At 36.4% G+C, this 20,470-nt stretch overlaps 1 long non-coding RNA gene across 2 annotated transcripts in view; it reads right to left on the bottom strand.

Moving 5' to 3' along the window:
- Positions 1-376: 376 nt before the first annotated feature.
- The window catches only part of LOC121076451, a 105,845-nt gene continuing 85,751 nt past the window's right edge, over positions 377-20,470 (bottom strand). For both annotated transcript variants that reach the window (XR_005823516.1, XR_005823517.1), the window contains exon 4: positions 377-637. This is a non-coding gene — a long non-coding RNA (uncharacterized LOC121076451). The remainder of the gene's footprint in view (positions 638-20,470) is intronic.

The raw sequence follows: 20,470 nt of genomic DNA, 5'->3' as shown, positions 1-20,470 counted from the left end.
ATAATAATTGATGTTACAAACTAGGCCAGTCTTCTGCTTGATAGCAAAAGTGGTAGCTTCCCATTGACAGCAAGTGAAACCAAGCACCAGGTATCACATACTTCTAAGAGAAAAGACACATTTAAACTGGGCCTTTCCACAGAGACACAACTTCATACAATTTGATGTGACACACAATGCGCTGAGAGCACACAATACATATATTGCTTAGCACCTTGAGAGGACCCTATCATGAAAATATGGAAAGTAACTGAGAAATTCAGCAGGAATTTTTGATTATAACAACATTGAACTCTTAATCACTTGAGAATTACAGATTTTTCTTATTACCATCAAAAATTTTGAGACACATTCTTTTTTTTTGCTTTGAGCTTACCTTGTCTTTTGAGTTGAAGGATTTCCACAGCTTTAGATCAGGCAGGACCTTTTCTGTTTCCTGATGGGTTATCATGCTGCAGAGAACAGAGCTTATCTCCTAGTATGGACTTCTGCCTTTTATCTATTTAAAGTTCCAGATCTTCATGGTAGTGCAGATCAAGGCTTCATGAAGTGAGTCTGCTTCTGGGGTGCTTCTAAAGTGAGTGTTCAATCTTGCAGTCTTTACTTCTCTGCAGTCGAATATCCTTGTAGGATTTTCCTGAAATGTAGAATTACAGCTTACACCTCAAGGAAAAAACAGACAGATGATTATCATCTAATTTATTACAAAATGACAAATATTGACCACTCTCCCCAAATCCAGATTTCATGACCTCCAAATACCAGGAAGTAAACACAGAATAAGTGGTATTCAGGTGCTATACCTGATAGAAGCTTTGTTTTCATATCAGTCTTTACATAATGTATTTCTTTAATTTATTTACTGTAATACTCAAGGCAGAAGGCCAAAAGTGTAAGAGGACTATAAAAATGCTACTAAGTGAAGTTTAAATTCAGCATCTGGTAAATGTATGCTTTAAGAATATAACCTAATGAGTGAAGATTTAACAAAACAAAACACTTTTTTTCCTCTTTAACTGCTGTTCTAAAAATAGAAATTTTAATATAAACTACTCAGTTTGGAAGTGTGTGAAGAGAACTAGATATACTTGTACTGTTCATAATCTGTCCTGGGCAGACAAATTGAACCAAGCATTAGCTCACTACACAAGCCACTGTACTTCAGTATAGCTCTGGGCCAAAAACAGAGCGAGCAGAAATTAGGTGGAAAGGCAGTAAGATGCTGTTTCAAGGTAGAAATAGAGAGATTTGTTCTCCTGCCTGAGAAATGAGTTAAATTAGCACTTTCTCTGGAAATTCAGATTCTGAAGAAAACAAGGACAAACCAGCAGCTCTTGCCCACCCTTGCTATGGTTGGTGTTGCATTACCAAATACTGCTCATTGCTTGAGTTTTCAGGCTGTAAACTGTTGCTAACCAACTGTTTTACAGGAATAACACATACAGGATGCAACATTTCCTTTCTAAGTTCACAGACAACTGGCTAACTTGAAAAAGTATGTTTCCATCTATTACAGCACATGAACAGGTTGATAGCTTTCAAATGATCCCATTTATATTAGAAATGATAGTGATATTCTATTATTTCATTGAAAATAATATGTATTGAAACATTTCACATTGTTTTTCATTTTCCTTGTTTCAATATTCTTTCAACTTTGATTTGTGCCATCTAACAACTACAAGTTATCCAAAATAATTGTTGCAGATAACATCCATTACATTAAAGATGATCTGTGTTTATAAAGCTAGACTGTTTTATGAATAAAATGCATTGAGAAAATATAACTGTCTCAACAACGATTTTGTCAGTTAAAAATACAGTGATATACCTTGGATTTCTACACTTCAGTGCATCTCATGAGGGAGTGAAATGCTTATTAAATGGTAGCAACCATTATTCTCCAAATCTTCTTTTATATGCCTATTTTAAGTATTTGATTATTGCCTGGTTAATAATAGGTGCTTCTTCAAAGGACGTACTAAAGAATATAGTGTAAATTGTAGCGTATAATTGTTCACTGACTGCCACTGAAAATGTTTAGCTACAGCTGTATGACAATCTTCCTCTGATGTCAGCATCCACTTTTTCATGTAGCAGCAATCAAAGCTGTGGGAATCAGGAAAAACCTACCCAGACAGCAACCACACTCCATTTATTTTTAAGTGTATAGAGTACTCCAGGGTACAGGTAAACTCAGCTTAGACCACAGAGAAGGAATCACACCAGTGATTTGTTGGGTAGGTACTGAAGGGACTATAAACCTGCCAGTTCCACAGTACTGCAGAGCACAGCTCATTCCCAGTCTTTCCTTCTGCTCCTTCACCTTGGCCACCACAGTAACCTTTGTTCCCTGCTTGCACACAGCCACATTTTGGTTGCGTCCTACCTTGAACATGCACAGAACTGCATATGAATTGAATCCAGAGGGGGCCAAGGAGGCTGGCAGCCAATAACTGTTTTGGAGGTAAATGAGGCAGTGTTATGGAGGAAGACCTTGAGAGCATGGCAGTTTGGCAAGAGAGAGCAGTGAGGGGCTTCTAAGCCAATGGACTGGCACATTGCAGACACAGACAGACTCAAAGAAAAACAAAAGCTCCCCAGAAAGCAGCAAGATGTGAGGAAACTGAAGCAAGAAATTACTTTTAGAGTCTGATAATTTTATTTTGCAGTATATTTTAATCTTGCAGGTAATAATAAAGGGAAAGATAAAAAATAGAAAAATCCCCTTTTAGTCCATTTGAATTGAAACAATGTGGCCTATCCCCTGGCCTCCAAAAATTTTAATGAAGTGATTGTAGACAGACCAATTTAACACGAGAGGATGCATTTCAACTACTCTATTTTTGTTTTTCCCTCTCCTTACCGTCAACAAATACCACAGAACTAGACTGGAAACACCACTGGCTGATCTCAGTGACAAAGACTACAGAGGGCATTGAGGACCAGAAGCAAATTTAAGTATTTTTATGAGTACCAGCTCACAGGCTTGTCGCACATGTTCGTGAGGACATTAATTTTTTGAATAACTACAGGTGCTCAAACCATCCTGTCCCATTTCTTCCTACCCCCAGCAGAACACTCACAAATTATTGTAGGTAATTTTGCAATCAGCCAATTGTGTTATCCAAGCCTTTAACACTTACAGAAGCCTTTTCATCCAGCAACAATGTAAAAGGGAAGGTGCCAACAGATCCAAATGGGCTCCAGAATGATTTATTCATCCTAGGCCTCTAAGTATTAATACTGAGGAAAAGGGGCTAAGATTAATGTGTCCCATCAGTGCGCTGCCAACAGGAACTTTAATAAAAGCAAGAACAACTTAGTTGGCCCAGCTTTCTTTTTCTTAAGGTTAGGACATCATAAAAACTGTAGCCTACAAAGGGCTTTTCCTTTAATTTACTTATTACCTCACAAAATGAAAGTAAATTCATTTAATTTAAAGAAAACACACAGATTACATGAACATAAATATATCACTGTCTGAAGTCATTCATCAGCCACTTTTTTTTCAAGGATAAATGCCATATATTTGTATATTTTTTAAATGGTGCATATGCACCATAAAACTATTTTTCTTAATGTAGTGCAGACAGATGTATTTGAATATAACCAGAACACATTATAGATATTACCTATGAAGAATGCCAGATTCATAATGACAGTGACTAAATTAGAGTGAGTAACAAATAGGATGTATCTACCAACTAACGTGAAAGAATTAGTCAGAGGTGAAGGAATACTTATCTTATATGAGTATCTTCAATACCTTTGAATACCAAATCTTCAAGTCCATTTCAAATCTGCTCATTCACACCTATTACCATGGACAATACATGTGTACCATGTTGATGGTACTCCCAGTGTGGACGCATGCCTTTATTCCACATATATCACTGAACAGTCTTAACTGCTTGTTGAATCGCAACCAGCTGAGCTAGATTTTGTCCAGCATAACGTTGTGCTAAGGGACTCTCTCTTCCCTAACCCTCCAACTCCGCAGTTTCTATACACTAGATCTTCAAGTCTCCAAATTCAAAATTTGAATCCATCAAAGTCTATCCAGGAAAGCCTGAAGAATTCACCTAATAAATATAATTTGAAAGGATAACTGAAAAAATGAAGACTGTTCCCAGACTTGCTGAGGGAGTTTAGTGAAATTCTAGTGACCTGCAGTATGATAAAAACACCTAAATGGACTGCAAAGAATACTACAGACTGTGTTCAGACTAAACTGCATATTTGAATGCATGAATGCAAATGTTTCCATTTGGCACGTAACTGCAAATCTGCCTAAGCCGTTTAAAAGTAAGCTTTCAAATTTCTTCCTGACCACATAGCTAGATTAGAAAATGCTTCCACTTCCACCTGTGATATGGTTTTAAGTTTTTTCTTATGAAGACCAATCTTCCTGCCTTCTTTTGTGAAAAAGTATGTGTGCGCACATGGATACACTTCTCTTTCTTTTCTTCTCAGACTTTACTAATTGTTCCCCTAGATCAAGCATAGAAACTGAAGAGTTGCTGGGTGGTGGTGATGGGTGAGTGGAGCAGAAACTCCGTTTCCCCCTAAAAAGTAGAGGTTGCACATCTGAAAGAACAGAAAAGCCTTTTATTCCTCTGAAGAAAAGAAGAGGAAAAAGCTCTTCACAGTGAAGATGAAAAATATTGGATTTGAATGCTGGGAAGATCTTGTTCTTCCTACAGTGGAGAATAGTCCATTCACTGCACAATTCAAATAGCTCTTAGCTTTTCAAATATATGCAATTGGCAAACAGGATAGCATGCATCTGTTTACTTTTTTTTTTTTATTTTGTTTTACGATCACAGTATGTACGTCACATTAAGACATTTTATGTCATTCCATTCAAATGGGGAAGTTAAAATTTCTGAAGTATCTCAGGCACTAGCTTCAAAATTTCCCCTCTTTGGCTGTTACTGCATTCTAAACTTTGATTTGCTTTCTCAGATTTGTAGTGATTACTTTAGTCCTACAAAAGTACAATAAATTGCAAATGAGAAGGAAAAAAATGTCAATATAACCTACATTTACAGGTCTAAAACTCACAAAGATTTGACCAAATTCAGAGCAGAATAGTACTCAGTGAACCAATCATTTTCTTTTTCTGAAATGTCTTGCAATCATTTTGAAAATTCTCAGATGTTTCCTAAAAATACATATCAATACATGAGAAGGTGGTCATGCACTGGAAGAGGCTCCCAGGGAGCCTGTCAATATTCAAGAAACATTTGGACAGCACTCTTAGATATATGGTTTAACTCTTAGGTTGTCCTGTGTGGAGCTGGGAGTTGGACTCAATGATGCTCATGAGTCCCTTCCAACCCAGGATATTCTATGATTCTGTGAAACACAAACCTTGAATTAAAAAAAATATTTGTAGTTACAAATGGCAAACACTTGCAGAGTAAACAAAAACAAATTTGTACAATGTTGACTGGTCATGTAAAATGCCATGTTATATTTCTAGTCTTTTGTTAGATATATTATGTAAATCAAAGCACAAATTGAGAATGGTAAAAGGTAACATTGGCAGAGAACTTTCAGAGGTAATTATATAATTTCCTTAATCAAAGCACACAACCTATGCCACATGACATACCTAACCTAACCACAGAAGTGCAGATTTGCTTAGGAATACTTACTTTTAAAACCAGAATTCTCAGTTCATGCTGTTCTAAGAGAACACCAGCAAAATGCAAATTCAGAATGTTATAGTCAGAACCAAAATTTCCTGTATAAAAATTGTCAAGCTTTTTATTTTACATTTTACACTTTTGTAAAGAACCCACAATTATTTTTTTAACTAATTGTATTAATTAATGTATTTTACTATTGTATTAATTAAAAATGGGAAATATATGCTATTGCTGATACTAACCTTACAATAATCATGATTTTTTTGAAGAGATTTAAATAAGAAGTATGATTTTGTTTGTTATTAAAAGTTAAAAGAGAGGTAAATCCATTGAGCAAAGTAGAATGATTTATCCCAGTTTCCGCAGTGAGCCTGGAAAGAACTCAGATAAATGACTTGAGGAATCAACCTACCCCTAAATTTCATTTCACCAGCTGAAATTATGACCAGCGATTTCTCATAAAATCCTATGTTCATTTGAAATAGAGGTAGACCCAAATCCCAGTCTTTTCTAATGTAAGGTTAACAGCTTGCCTCCACCTTCCTATGTTAAGCTGCCTTCTGTTAAGAGTTATTAAGTTCAGTTGGGAGGGAAAAAAAAAAAAAAAGCCACCGATGCTGTCCTTCTTTATTTTCATGCTATCTTGACTCTTTCTCCATTTTACTCTCGTTGTTGTTTTTTTTTCCCTCATTTATAGTTCCTGTCTCATGCTACATTTGAATAGCAGCTGAAGGCAGTTTGTCCCAATTCAATACCCCAGATCTTGATAAAGCCTGAATATAGATCCAAAGATTTGTAATGGACTGAAACAAATCACCAGAGGGAAAACCCTCAATGCAACAATCCAGGTTGAGATGCCTCACAATGTGAGCCTACATGATCTTGAGAGTTGAGAGCAGAATGTGGTTGGCACCGATGGGATTATTTCTTTTCTGGAGAGCAGATTACATAGGCATCTACCCAGGACAAGAGGGAGCCCTATAATTATGTTTCTCTGAAATGGTTAAACCATCTCTAATTAATTATAATGGTTTCAGCTAAAACTTTCTGGATGAACAGTTCAAGCTGGACTGAGCACTGAACAATCATTGTGTTACTGAAATGCTCTGGTGTATTCCAAGTCCTAACTTTTTGATTCATGAAAATACCAAAAAATGTGCAGCATATGTTATCTCAATCCAGGAGATTTATAAAACCCCGATATCTTGTGATCGTGTTGCTACTTTAGCAGGATAAAAATTCCTTTTCACCCCCTTCACGTTTGTAAAATTCCCCACTAGCTGTGTCTTAAAAATGTCAAACATACTTTACTGTTTCCAAATAAACACATCATTTTTGGCAGAATTAGTAGACAAGAAAGGTAGGGGCACTGTTGTTACAGGAGTTCATATAAAAAGCAAATTTTAATGTTTCAAAATTTAAGACTTTCCTCAAGTTTTAAAATACATCCTCCCTGACTCCATCTGTATTATTGTCAAAACCATTATGAGGTGTCCCTTTGGAAAAGTAAATCTGATTAATTAGTGTTGGTCTCCATTGTAGAATTCAACAGCTATATAAACAGCCATGGACTTTTCTTAATAAGTATCCTATTATTGTCTTCAGCATTGTTAAAATCTAAAATTATTTAATCGTTTAACCATTGTGTTCCGTGCACTGTTTGCAAAGTTTTCAAGAAAAAACATTATTCTTACAGTGTTCTAGAATGATACTGAATTGCTCTATTGCAGTATACAAAAGCAGGATTGCTTTTAAGATGAGATTTTGTACATAGAGGGAAAGAAAACAGAAGAACTGGAGACAACTGAGAATACAAAAAATGCCAGGAAACAGTTTCCACGGCATTACTCTATTTCAATAGAAAGATAATGTATTTTTTGATATCAATGAGATAAAAAATGCTGCTTTCACAAGCAAGAACAGGGTGATTTCAGCTACAGTTCTTCAGCAAAAAAGTCTTACTACATGGTAACAATGGCTGGTTATTGACCCTGGTGCAGTGGTTTAGCTTTTGTGCAAGAGACAAAGTAGATGGATGCCACTGCTCACAGAAATTCCCACACCTCACAGAAATGATTGCTTTGAAGAAACAACTGCTCCATGTCCTTGCTGATCTCAGTTCACAGACAAGTAAGCAGGGCAGCAGCTCTCAACCAGCTGTGAGGCAGCCTCCCAGGAAAGGGATTCACATCACCAGCTTCTCCTGGTGCCAGCTGACTGCGGGCCAGCGAGGAGTAACTTGCACTGCCTGTACTGCGCCAGCTTGATGCTGGAATTGCAAGGGCTTCAGATTTTAGCACTGACAATCTAATGCTTTTCTTTAACATTCATTTCATACAAACGATTTCAGAAGTCCTCTGGCACTCTGCACAGGTTGAGCTAACACATAGTTCTATCATGAATTAAGAGAGAAAAATTGTGTGTTTACTTACTTATTAATACCCTCAAATATTCTTCAACTGTGAACTGCAAACGTAAATGTAAATCAGAAAACAAAACAAAAAAAAGAACCAAGCAAACCCTCCCAATGTTTATCTGCTTGTAACACATAAAAATAGGATTTCAACATTCACCAGAGTAACCATAAATAACATGGCCATCTTTAATTTGGCCTCCAATATCTGACCAACCTTGATTTATCCACAGAAAAAACCAAGCATTTGCTAACCAATCACTGCAATTCCTTTCTTACCAACCAATAATTCTGCCATCTCTAATTTACCAATAAATAATTCTGCACTCTCAAATTTAGTAACCAATAATGTGACCAATTTGCTGACCAATGATTGTGTCGACTGGTAATAGTGCCCCTAGCAAACAGTAATTTGCCAAGCAATATTTGGACCTTTTTCCCCCCAGCAATAAAAAACTTCAGTGGCCTTTGATTCAGTATCTACTATATTTCTCTGAAAACGCTTGTGGATAGGGAATTTTGTTTTGTTTTTAACAATGTATTTGCTTTCTGTGGGAATATTTGTTTACGTTGACTGCTTAGAAATTGCACAGGTCTCTCTTAAGTGTCTTTGAACCAGAACATTGTTTTCCCTTTTAGCAACATTAGCATTTGAGGGAAACCTATTTTTTCTATTAGCAGTTTTCTTCTGCATGTTGCTAACTCCTCTGCCCATACTGCTGCCATCGTGCTGGGATTTGGCAGCAATTCCATGGTGCTGGGACAGTGCACATTGGTAAAAGAGTGACACCACTAGCCAGCTCTGTCACCCTGCTGACCTTACCACCCAAGTTGATCCTGTCTGGGCAGAGATTTGAGCAAAAAGAGTTCACATATAAAGTCATGTGATTGATTTGGCTTTTCTAATTTCTGTATCCCTTGGCAGGAATGAAAAACAGGTCTCAAATTATTGGTTTCTTTAAACAACAATAATAGCATTTTGAAGTCATGTAGTAACTTCTGCAATCAATTTTGCCTCCAAGAAACGTTACCAGTTTTGTATAGTTTTATTAGTTCATATTAAAGCCATTAGCTCACACAACATTAGCTCAGTGAGCAGCCACTCTAACACCCCATTTTACAGGGAAGGTCTACAGAGAGTAAGGGCATAGCTGGAGTGACTATCATTGCTGAAATTACTGAAGAATTTCCCAGCTCTGAGTTTCTATCTTAGACAGCTACAGAAAATAAAATACCTATAAAGCCGTGGGGGAATGCCCTGCAAAATTATACGGATGAATATTTACCATGAGAGATTGTGAGTTTAGACACAGTTCTAGGCAAAAGACAAAGACTTAATCAGCTCAGGATATATCGTTCCTTGTAAAAAACTCCTAATACAGTTTACTGATCAAGTTATTGCATATTCCAGGAGATGATTCAAAGCAATACTAATTTCAAGATGGAACAAAATTTCTAACTTTTATAAGAAGAAAAAAAGACACTCAAATTTTAAATTAATATAAGAACATTAATTGATTCTGTTAAAATTTTGTCCTGGAAATAGTAGACCAGACACCCATTCTAAAACTACATTGCAGAACCCTTTCTTCTTTGTCTTTCCCTTTCTTGTCTTGTGGGTTAAGCACAAGCTGGGGAGCACTGTTACTTCTCACTTATTTTTCCTGAAGTCTCCTGGGATTCTTGAAAGAAGAGACAGAAATGTCATTCTGGGTGGCTTTTTCTTTAGAAGAGGTTGTGAATAAGGAAAGTTAGCCAAGAAGGAAAAGGAGTTGGCCAGGAATTCCCAGAAGGCCAGAGGTTTGGTATGTTTAATGTTCTCTTGTTGCTGGAGGGAACAAACATAATACAACCAAAGCTGTACTAAAGCTTATTTCCTGACCTTAATTACATGACAGAATTAAAAAATAAAAACTCACTACCTCAATTTCAGGGATGAATAACAGCTCTGATGCTACCTTCAGCAGTATTTCTGGTAAAGATTTCAAGTAGCCATAACTTTGTTTTATTTCCATAAAATTGTTTTACAAACTTGGGCTTGTTAAGTTTTTGCTAAGGAACATCTAATTAGCCAATACTGGGAAGATTATTTGGAATAAAAAGTCAGTACTGTTTATCTGGCAAGCATGAGAAATAGGTATAATAATATAATGACTCGAAAAATAAATGTGTACGCATCATGCACAAAAGGCAGAGGAAGGTGGAAAAATGTCATAAATGGTTGGTCGAGATCACTGAGGCCTAACACCTGCATGAAAGATGATGGAGATAAGACAGGGCATAATGAATGTGGAAGCAGAAATTTACTACTAATGCAATAGGACTAGCAGAAGAAGTTGGTCAGATGGAGAGTAAGAGAGAAAACAGTAATGCGTCTGTACCTCTGCAGATGAAAGATGAGAGTTTTTAGATACATGTAGCTGCCCGTGTTTCTCTTCAAAAGTGGCCATGAGAGAGGAAAAATACACCTGCTCAGGAGTTCCTCCATTTGCTTTAGAGTATGCGTATCAGTACATCCATAATGTTACAGAGAATAGTAGAAAGAGAAGTGTCCAAGGGAAGAGGAAAAAAAAACAGCACATTTAAAGCACATAAGCATATGCACATAGTATAAATATAATGTGATACACTGTGGGGAGCATCAAGATTGATGCAGGTGGGCAAGATGGTTTTGCCTTGTCTGGTTAAATTTTCTACATTAGAGTACTATTGATTTTCCTAAGTATATAGGATACTGTATATACTCCATTCTGCTACCCTTACACAGGTTAATTCTTTTATCCATTTCAAACCCAGTCAATCAATAACAGTGATCAGGTAGGTTGTGAAATTGCCTGGAAAACACATCCACAAAGTAAACCCAATACAATGGCCTGTCTGTGTGACTTAAAGCTTAGCACAGCATTGAAAATCACTAATGGAACAGTACGCAGTTTGTTCATGCTATGAGCAGTCAAGAATCATGCATAATGTAATAGTGCATCTGCTAACAGCAGCTCACACAAGCTAATTTAATCTTGTTTTAAGCTAGACACAAGGAATTAATCTTTAAAGCAGCTCCCGTGATTCTCTTTGGCCCTTAAAATATCAAGGGTCCTCCCACCTCCCCATTTGCAATACTGCAAAGGGACGTATTTCAGTTATCATCGTATATTTACACCTCATCTACATTAGCTGGAAAATGGATACAACTCCATAATTTAGCAGTCTTAGAAACCACGTTCCTGGCCCAACTGAGTTGCTGTGTTTTGTGTTTTCATATCTGAAATCGATATTAAGTCTCAGGCCCTATTGTGGAAGTTACAACATGTAAATAATTCATATTTGAAAAGATTTTTTTTTTTTAGTTTAATTTGGCTGTATTAATTACATGAGACTCTCTCACAGCTCTTTCAGGTGTATAACTTACCTTTAATATTATTATTGTCTTAATTACTTGGATTGCTAGAGTGCTGTAGTGTTTGATACTGTGCAAACTCTGAGAAAGACAGTCTTTGCCCCAAATAACTTACCATCCAAGTATAAAAAAGAAGCAGGCAGATTGAAAAGTACAACAACATCAAAAGAAGACACTATTGATGACAGTAACACAAAATAAAATACCCATATGTAGCAAACATTGGCAAGATTTCAAGTTGGGAGCTTGATTGTGAATTTTTGGACCTACAGCCAAAGAGAAATTCAGTAGATCTTTGAAAGACAAGAATGAATTACCCTTGCAGATGTAAATGGCAAGCTCCTTGTAAGTGTATTGAAATGAGACAGAAGAAATTGCTCATAGGAACAAGGAACAGGGTGACAGAGACTGATAACTCATCAAGGTTGGTGAGGCCTATGATGTCTTGATATTAAGTAGAGAATGATAGAGGATGGAAAAGGAAATAGCGAACACGAAAACAAGTATTTTACTTTCAATGTGATAGAGATAATGTAGGATAAATAAGGGAAGAAGGAAATAAACTGTTTAGGTAAATGGGCTTTGCAAAAAGCTTATGATCATCTGCAAGTTAAGCAAGGCTCTTTATTTCATGTGTAGTTTAGTTTGCAACAAGTCACAGTAAACGGTCACAGAACCTGGAAAACAGTTTATGCTGCACAAAATGGACAGGGCACTCTCTCTATCAGAAATAGCTTTCCAAAATAATCGACAAGACCAAGACATGGCCTAGATTTCAAGACACACAAAAGCTCTAAGCCAAAGTCAAATACTGGGCTAGGGAACAGTGACAGTAAGTGACAGAATCATGATGCTGGACATTACAATCAACAATGGAGACACTGGAGAGAAGTTTGATTGTTGTAAACAGCTGTCAGCAAAAGTTCAAAGCTCTACTTCAACTGTTCTACACTGAATATCCATGAAGAAAGATTAGATGGTGACACGACATTATTTTACTTCAAAGAAGATCTGTGAGGTTTCTGAATAGGTATAGTGGTTTAGTTTGCATTTGTGGACTATCTTTATAAGTCAGCAATAATATGCAAAGAGGACAGCAAAGCAGAAATAGAGGATACATGTTAAGCTGGAGAGGAATGAAGATGAGAAACCAGGCGAGGACAGACTCATAGGAACAGAATGACCTGAACCAAAATTCTGAAACCGAATTAGAGTAGAACAATTTCAGAAAGTAGTTCAACAAATTTAGAGACAGAGAAGAGTAAGATCACCAGATGGGGATGAAGCTGGAGGAAATAGACTGAAGTGGAGAAATAAAATAAGCATCATGCATTGTGAGAGAGAAGAAAGAAAATCTGGGGAGAAGGAAAAAAAAAGCAAGCAGGGAAGGCAAAGAGGTGGTTTAAATTTTTCTTAGTAAAATGTGGAACACTCCAGTGTTCGTATACTGAAGTGGTGAGTAGTGATTAATAGAGAGGTGACCCAGGCTGTTGGCATAGGCTTTTAAGAAAATGCAGAACAATCAAATATACATTATGAGAACCATGTGCTTTAATTTCTGGTAAAATTTGATATTGATTTGTAGGTAAACATGCTAGCAAGAAACAAGCATGACAGAGCTTGCTTGTGTACTCAGATCAACAGTGTAGGAAAACATGGTACTTTTGTGACATAGAAGACTCATCGAAATAGCTGAATTAAGTCAATGCCACTTTCCTCAATTTTCAGTTTCAATTTGAAATTCAAGACAACCTTCCAAACTCAGTTGGAGCCCTCAGGTATCCCGAGAAATACAACTGCTCCTCACACCTTCTGGAAAACTATAAATTGGGGTCCTATGAAACTTGTTTAAGACCACTTCTACAGTCAGAACATTCACCCAAGACTGTTCATAAAATACCTCTTAAGCTTTACATATAAACAAACCTCATGAGACTCAAATCTTCCTCTCTGATTTCTACTAAATTCTTAAGAGAAAAATAGGAAGAAAACAAAACAAAACAAACAAACAAAAAAAAACAACACAGAGAGTCTGATAAGGACAATCTTTATCCAGATAAAACACTAGTAATCAGAAAAAGAGATTTTTAAATTTATCCAGATTATTTCTTGTTAACATGCATTAACAGTACTTTACACAGTTTCTAAATACGTGGGCATGGCTCTAACCTTAAGGACTTGCAATCCAAAGATGGTTAAGTAGTAGTCACAGAGTAGTAGAAAAAGAATAACAATAATAAAATTATACAATTTATACATGTCAACTTGATTCACAATAAGCACAGCAGATCTTTAAAAGGGACTTAAATGTCAGCAGGGTGTTATGAATGAAAGAACAGAATAAACATCCATTATTTTGCAGAGTATGTGAAAAACTGCATGGAAAATAGAAATCAGGTTTGATTTAAGGTTATGAACCCATAAATTCACATGTACTTCTTACGTGTTCAGCCTGTCTCATATAGTACTTATTATTATTTCTAAAGAAAAAAGAAACCTTAACATCCTGTATAATCATTAGAATTTACTGGTTCCTTGTGTTTGCAGACTACATTTTGATGACTCCATTTTCATTTATAATTAATTTTAAGCTCCTTTACTGTTTGTTTTAAATGCATCTTAGTAAATAATTTGAGCAATAAAACCTCCCTCTGTACGTACATATGTATACATATATGGTATAATGCACACATCCAAAAAATGTTTATCATGCCTTTTCTCTCATATAATTCATGTAATTTTAGTACAAGATGTTCAATATAAACAGTTAAAAATAGTACTTAGTAGAATTTCCTTTAAAATTAGACTTAAAGCTGTGAACGAGGCCTGAGCTGCAAAGCTTCTTCATAGCCATAATAGGAAAGTTTAAGTAAACAATACAGTGTTTTTATATACATTTAAAAAAAAAAAAAAAAAGGCAAAAATCATTCCACACCAAGCCCAGTCAAAATGCATTATTAGGGTGTCCAGGAAATTATAGCTTGTGTCCATTAGTCCTTTCAGGGTTAATATTGATGCAGATATTATTTCTATCCACGGTACCATTTATTTGAAATATTATGACTGGGAGTAGCTGCAGCAGTGAATCAAATCAATTGATAGAGCAGTTAGCCCCGCAGTCAAGGCTGCCTTTACACCGTGCAGCGAGCATGAAATATTATGGAGATTGTTCTTTAAAGTGATCACTTTATCATCATTTGTCTGCAGCCCAGGCTATTCCTTCCTGCCTTGCTTCCCTGTTGGGTTAGAGCTGTCATAACTCAATCAGCCGTATAATGCTGTTCATAGCACCTCCGTAGCAGGTATTGAACCTGTCAAGGGCCACTGAGGGAATTATACTTATCCGTTTTGACAGCTAGCAACACCACTCTGATATTTATGTCAGTTTATATATGTATGATATGTATTTCTTAAATGTAATTAGAAGCCTGTTTGTGTGTGATATATCTGAATTGCCCAGAGCTGCCCATGATTAAGACATTGATTTCTAACCTTGTGCATTACTGGAGAAGGGAATATGACAAGCTCCATCACTCAGGGGTTGCAGCTAACCTCTTCTGTCTATATACATCATATGAAATTGTCACTATTGTTTATCTGTCCAGCAAAGTTGACTACAAAGCAACTGTTATTTTAGTTTGCTAAATAATCTTAAAGACTGTAAAACTAACCATCATCCTGTCCCTTCAGAGCACTTGTGTTTTGCAGCTGTGTTACTCAAACTAAGGTCACAAAAGCAGACCACACTCTGAAAGCTGAGTGAAGATCTCCATCTTGTTTGCTATAGTGTTTGTTTTAATTGTGAAATGCTGTAACTTCTCATATGTATCTAGAACATACTATTTGGATTTCAAACTGACATTTTTGTAATATCCTATGTGCTAAGCAATAGCAAAAACATGGTATTTCAGCTAAAAGGGGATAAAGACAAATATGAATAATGAAAACAAACAGAAGCAAAACACCCCAAGCCAAACAAATCCACCCCTCTACCCCCAAAAAAACCCAACACCTAAAAACAAAAAAACCAGCCACCTCTTCATGCTTATTCCATTATTTTGCTATAGTTTCAGTAGTTTCAGGATGATATCATTATATAAAATAGTTCCCGTATGAATGATCAGCCTTTCAGTTTTTTGTTTTGTTTTGTTTTGTTTTGTTTTTTTTTTTCAGTTTTAATATCCTTTTGGTCTAAGGAAATTATCTTCTCCAACCATTCTTTCTCTCATTGCAGAATTAATGTTGCATCAATTATTAATAAATTTCATTTATTTTTAAGTTCTCAAAAATTTAGGTTATGATTTCTGGATTCTAAATTATATATTTCTGCTTCTCTGGCTCACAGATCATAATTTGTATTGATCTTTAATTCCGTAAATTCATACATTTACTCATGGATTTTCAAAAAAAAATCTGTACTTTTAACTGCACACTTAGGAAACGGATGTAAAACCTTCAAAAAAAGATCCCCTTCTGAAGATATTTGGGGTCAAAATTGCATATTTGGACAGATTTCAGAAAAGCATCTGCAGTAGATTATGTTTTGAAAATCCTTGCTATAGCTCTGGGTTTGAAAATATAGGATTCTGAGGACATTTCAAACCATTATTTTAGAGGATCAGCCCTTTCTATGTCTTTAGATTCAACAGCATAGGTGGACAGTTTAAGCTGTCACTCATCATCATTAGAAATCCCCATTTTAAGATGCCTTGGAGCTTGCTGAGATCAGAGATGAGGGTAAATTGTATCATCCTATTTCTATAGTTTTTAAACAACAGATGAATCCGAGAAAAGCAATAAGTCTGCAAATACTGCTTGGAAATAGATACTAAATTTGAAAGATAGATACTGAATTCGAATAACCAGCCTTCTGGAAAAACTCCCCTTACAACATTAACAATATGTTAACTGCATTTCAGTTTGAGATTCAGACTTTATATAAAATGGTATTGCAGTGAAACACGGAAATGACATTAAAAAGAACCAAAGAATCCACCTGCATCTATAAACATATATTATTGACTGTCACCTAGAAAAGAATCTAGAAAACATCTATTCCACACAGGTCTCCCATAGCCACACTGACTGTTTTCTCCCATGAGCCAAAAGATAAAAAACCCTACAGTTTTATTATAGAAAAAGCATAAGCATTCAAGCTCAGTACCACTCAGATGACATTATTCTAAACCTTCCCTTAATAAAATCCAAAGACCTCTGTAATCCAACGATCTATGATAAGAGCTGTGTTTTAATTCATATGCTTCCAAACTAATCCTTCCAGATTGTTTAATTTATAATGAAAATGGAAACATATAATTTTGTATTCTGGCTCACAGCATAATGTGCCTGCAGCAGATGACTTCTACGCAGATAGAGAATAATTAAAAAAAAAAAAAGGCAAAATAATAATTTTCCTTACCTCTCTAAAATAAGATGGCTGTATAAAATGTATTTTCTACTCTATTAGTCACATTGTCTAAAGGTATGGTAGAACAAAGTAAAATAAGATAGGTGCACCAAAGAAAGCAAAATTAGCATTATCAAGCAGCAAATTAGATCTCGAAGCTAAAGGGCTAAACATTAATTGGATAAATCTGAAAAGCTCACTCATAACTTTTGTTGAGCTACATCAGCCATCCTAGCTAAGGATCTTGTTAGAAAATAGCCCGATCAGTTAAGGACGTAATCCCAGAAATTAGGTCTGGCTGCATTATCTTGTGATACAAATATTTATGCAGCCTACAGTGTCAAATGATACTGACCTCAGTAACAATACAGGCCAGTCCATACAACTATCAACTGCTCCTAAAATATTTTGAGTGTATTAAAACCTAACCAATTTCCTATATATTTCATTATGCCAGTTTCACTTTCCAAGTATTTTTTTTTGCTAAGTAGATAATCTAAGATGCAGTCAGGAGAAAGAAAACCACAAAATTCAGTGATAGTAAGTTGTCGATGATCTTTCTTGTATTCTCATAAGGAAATGACACAAAGAGAGGACCTTTAAATTACTTTTGTTTTAAAAAGACTTTTCTAAAAAGGGCTCCAGCATCCAAGCATTCAGACTAATTAGCCTGGTCCTGCCATATAATGACAAAGAAGTGCTGAACTTGAGATTTATGGTTTACTCTTTGGGTGCTGAAAAAGCTAATATAACACAGAACTATATTTTTAATCTGTCTAAATGACATCTCATAATTTTTGATGACTTTCACTTGACCAGATCTGCAATTAACACTTCTGTGCAAATAACAAATTGTCTCAGCTGGAAATGGCCTGAACACTAGTGTTAACTAAAAGCACCACCCCTTCTTTAATAACAGTGATCAAGACTCTCATTTTGCATCTCCACAAAGACAGCTCACTTCCAGCAGCACAGTGCCCCTTTAACACCATTGGTTAAGAGCTGATGCAGAGCACAGAGTACCCAGCAATGAATCACCCATGATAATTCCATGCTTTGCATGGAAGATCTGATAATTTCATAGTGTTATGTTATTAAACTGCCACAATTTGGTGTGTTGCATATAATATTTATGTCTTTTTAAAGCTTTAAAGCATTGTAAAAAGATGAGAAATGAAAATATAGTAGAAATTACTATTTCCATTCATATGAGGAGAAGCAACTGAGTCAATGGTACCGACAAGATAAAAATTCTGACTCCCTGCTCTGAATTTGGCTTAATAGTCTTAATAAAGTGTTTTCTTGATCAATACCTCTACACTACTTTCAAACAAATTGAACTTGATTATGGTGCCTTATCTACCCTACCTGAATGCTGCAAGTACCCCAAGAAAAGATTTCAAAAGGGACTGGCCTACACAGCATACAGAGATTGCAGACCTCCTTTGCAGGTGGTGGAAAGAGGGAGGGCCCATAACCACTGGGGAATGGGAAGTGTATCGGCAAACCATCTGCAGGGTTACTCTGGCACTACACACCTAGCAGTGGCAAGGTTGCAAGAAATAATGCTGGCAAAATTAGAAATTCTGCATTTGATTAAGCCCGTACAAATTAATTTTCCACAGCTGGCAACTTTTATTGGATACAATAGTCTGTCAATAAAACATGGATATCACAGACATTCTAGTAACTTAATATCTTAGGTATCCACTAATTAATATGTAAATATAAAGAAACACCTATGGAAATATACTTAAGCTGTTATCAGTATGACTTCTGCAATATTCATGATTATTTTAAGGCCATTTACAGCAGCGTACTAGTACTCTCCTTCCCTTTTAGCTTATCCTATTCCCACATTCCACAGCTCTTCATGAATAGGTGACTTACTCTCTGGGGATTTATTTATTCATTTTTTTTGCCATCAATGATACCTTTATTCAGAAAATAAATTAGTGCAAATCTTATATTCAGATATTGATGACCTACAGGGTTGTTTTTAAGACTTGCCATTTCAACTCAGCCCACACTGAAAAAGGAAAGGGAACCACATGTGTAATTTTGATCCATGTTCAGACTTTAAACTCCCCAAACCTGGAACTCTTTGGCTCATGGTTTTCTCAGAAATGCATAAAGCACTGGATAGTGGCTCAGGTATTTCTGATTCTGTAACAGACCTACTGGAAGGACTTGAAGCTTCTACATCTGGATATTATGTCTATGATACAAATAATCCTTGTAAAACACTCACAGATATTCCTGTGAAAAGAACAAAACCAAGAATACTATCAACGTGTCATATAATAAACTCTCTTTTATTGCATCAGATTTATTTACTGAATAGAATGGCTTATCCAGCTTGTCTCTGATAACCTGGAGTAGGCATGTGGGGAGAGATGAGAAGAGAGGAGGGAAGAGAAGAGAAAAGAATAGACTGGCACTTCTAGGCAACCGAAGTCATTGCTGGCTATAAAAGCTTTGGGCCATGCTTACTAGACCTGCTTTCAATAAACAGTCACAGCAGTGTATCTCCACTGGCACTGTACATTAGAATCAAAATTTTAAAATAAATTCAGCTGCTGCTCTTGAGAGCTGTCAAAATGAGAGCTACTGACACACTGATCTTTAGCATGAACATGGACCTGCAGTACCTAACCGTAAATGACACTAGAGACAAATGCAGTTATATCTGCTGAATTGCTGCAGCTTATCTCTGTCACCTTTTCCTTCCATGTTCTAGGGGATGGAAAGTGTGCATAAGTTATGTAAAATCATTCTGACATGTCTGAATTCATTCTCGTCATGCCATTTGTTTTACACAGCACAAACAACAATCAGCCAAAGAGGAAAAAAAGGGATACATAACTCATCACGATCATTTTCAAAACCTGTTCTCACAGTCTTCCTGCTCCACCTTGTATTGATTCTTACATACCTCTCAAATTTAAAGTATTACCTTTCACAAACTCCGATCCTGTGGTGACACGGCATTTAGGAGCATACAGAGTGGCTGCCCAAGGCTGGTAACATACCCAGGGACCCTCTCTCATGATAATGTGATGTCTGGCTTCCACAGCTCAGCCAGAACCCCTAACCCTACAGAAAAAACTGCAGAAACTAGGTGAAGCACTAGAGCTATTACTGTTATTACCAAAAGCATCAGACTCTTCAATGCCACCCTACCATTTCAAAGAGGGTTGCTATGGGAGAGAGAGAGAGCAAGAGAACAAATTCAGGGGGTTTTGCTGGGGCTCTGGGATACAGATATTGGTCTGTATGCTGGTCTGCTGATCTCTGAGCTACTCTGCCTCCCACTGCGTCTGATATCAGGAGTGCCAGAGCAGCTGAGAGATCAATGGAGCAGCTAAGGGAGCCAGCTGGCAGGGGAAAGGAGCAATGGATTGTGAGGGATAAAGAAATAAAGGGGAAAAGAAAAAAAGATTTGTTGAATTAAACAGTAATGAGGAAGGGACAGAGGAACCTGCTAGCCCTTTTAGAGGGGCCACATTAAGTCTGCCACAAAACCTAGAAACCTCTGAAGCTTTCTAATCAGTGTAATGATGCAGATTCCCCTTCCACCGCATGAGCTGGGCTAT

This window comes from Cygnus olor, chromosome 12 (assembly GCF_009769625.2).
Source record: "Cygnus olor isolate bCygOlo1 chromosome 12, bCygOlo1.pri.v2, whole genome shotgun sequence".
Classification (NCBI taxonomy): Eukaryota; Metazoa; Chordata; class Aves; order Anseriformes; family Anatidae; genus Cygnus; species Cygnus olor.
The sequence above is the reverse complement of the archived record's forward strand: the minus strand, read 5'-3'. Positions and strand labels throughout refer to the sequence as shown.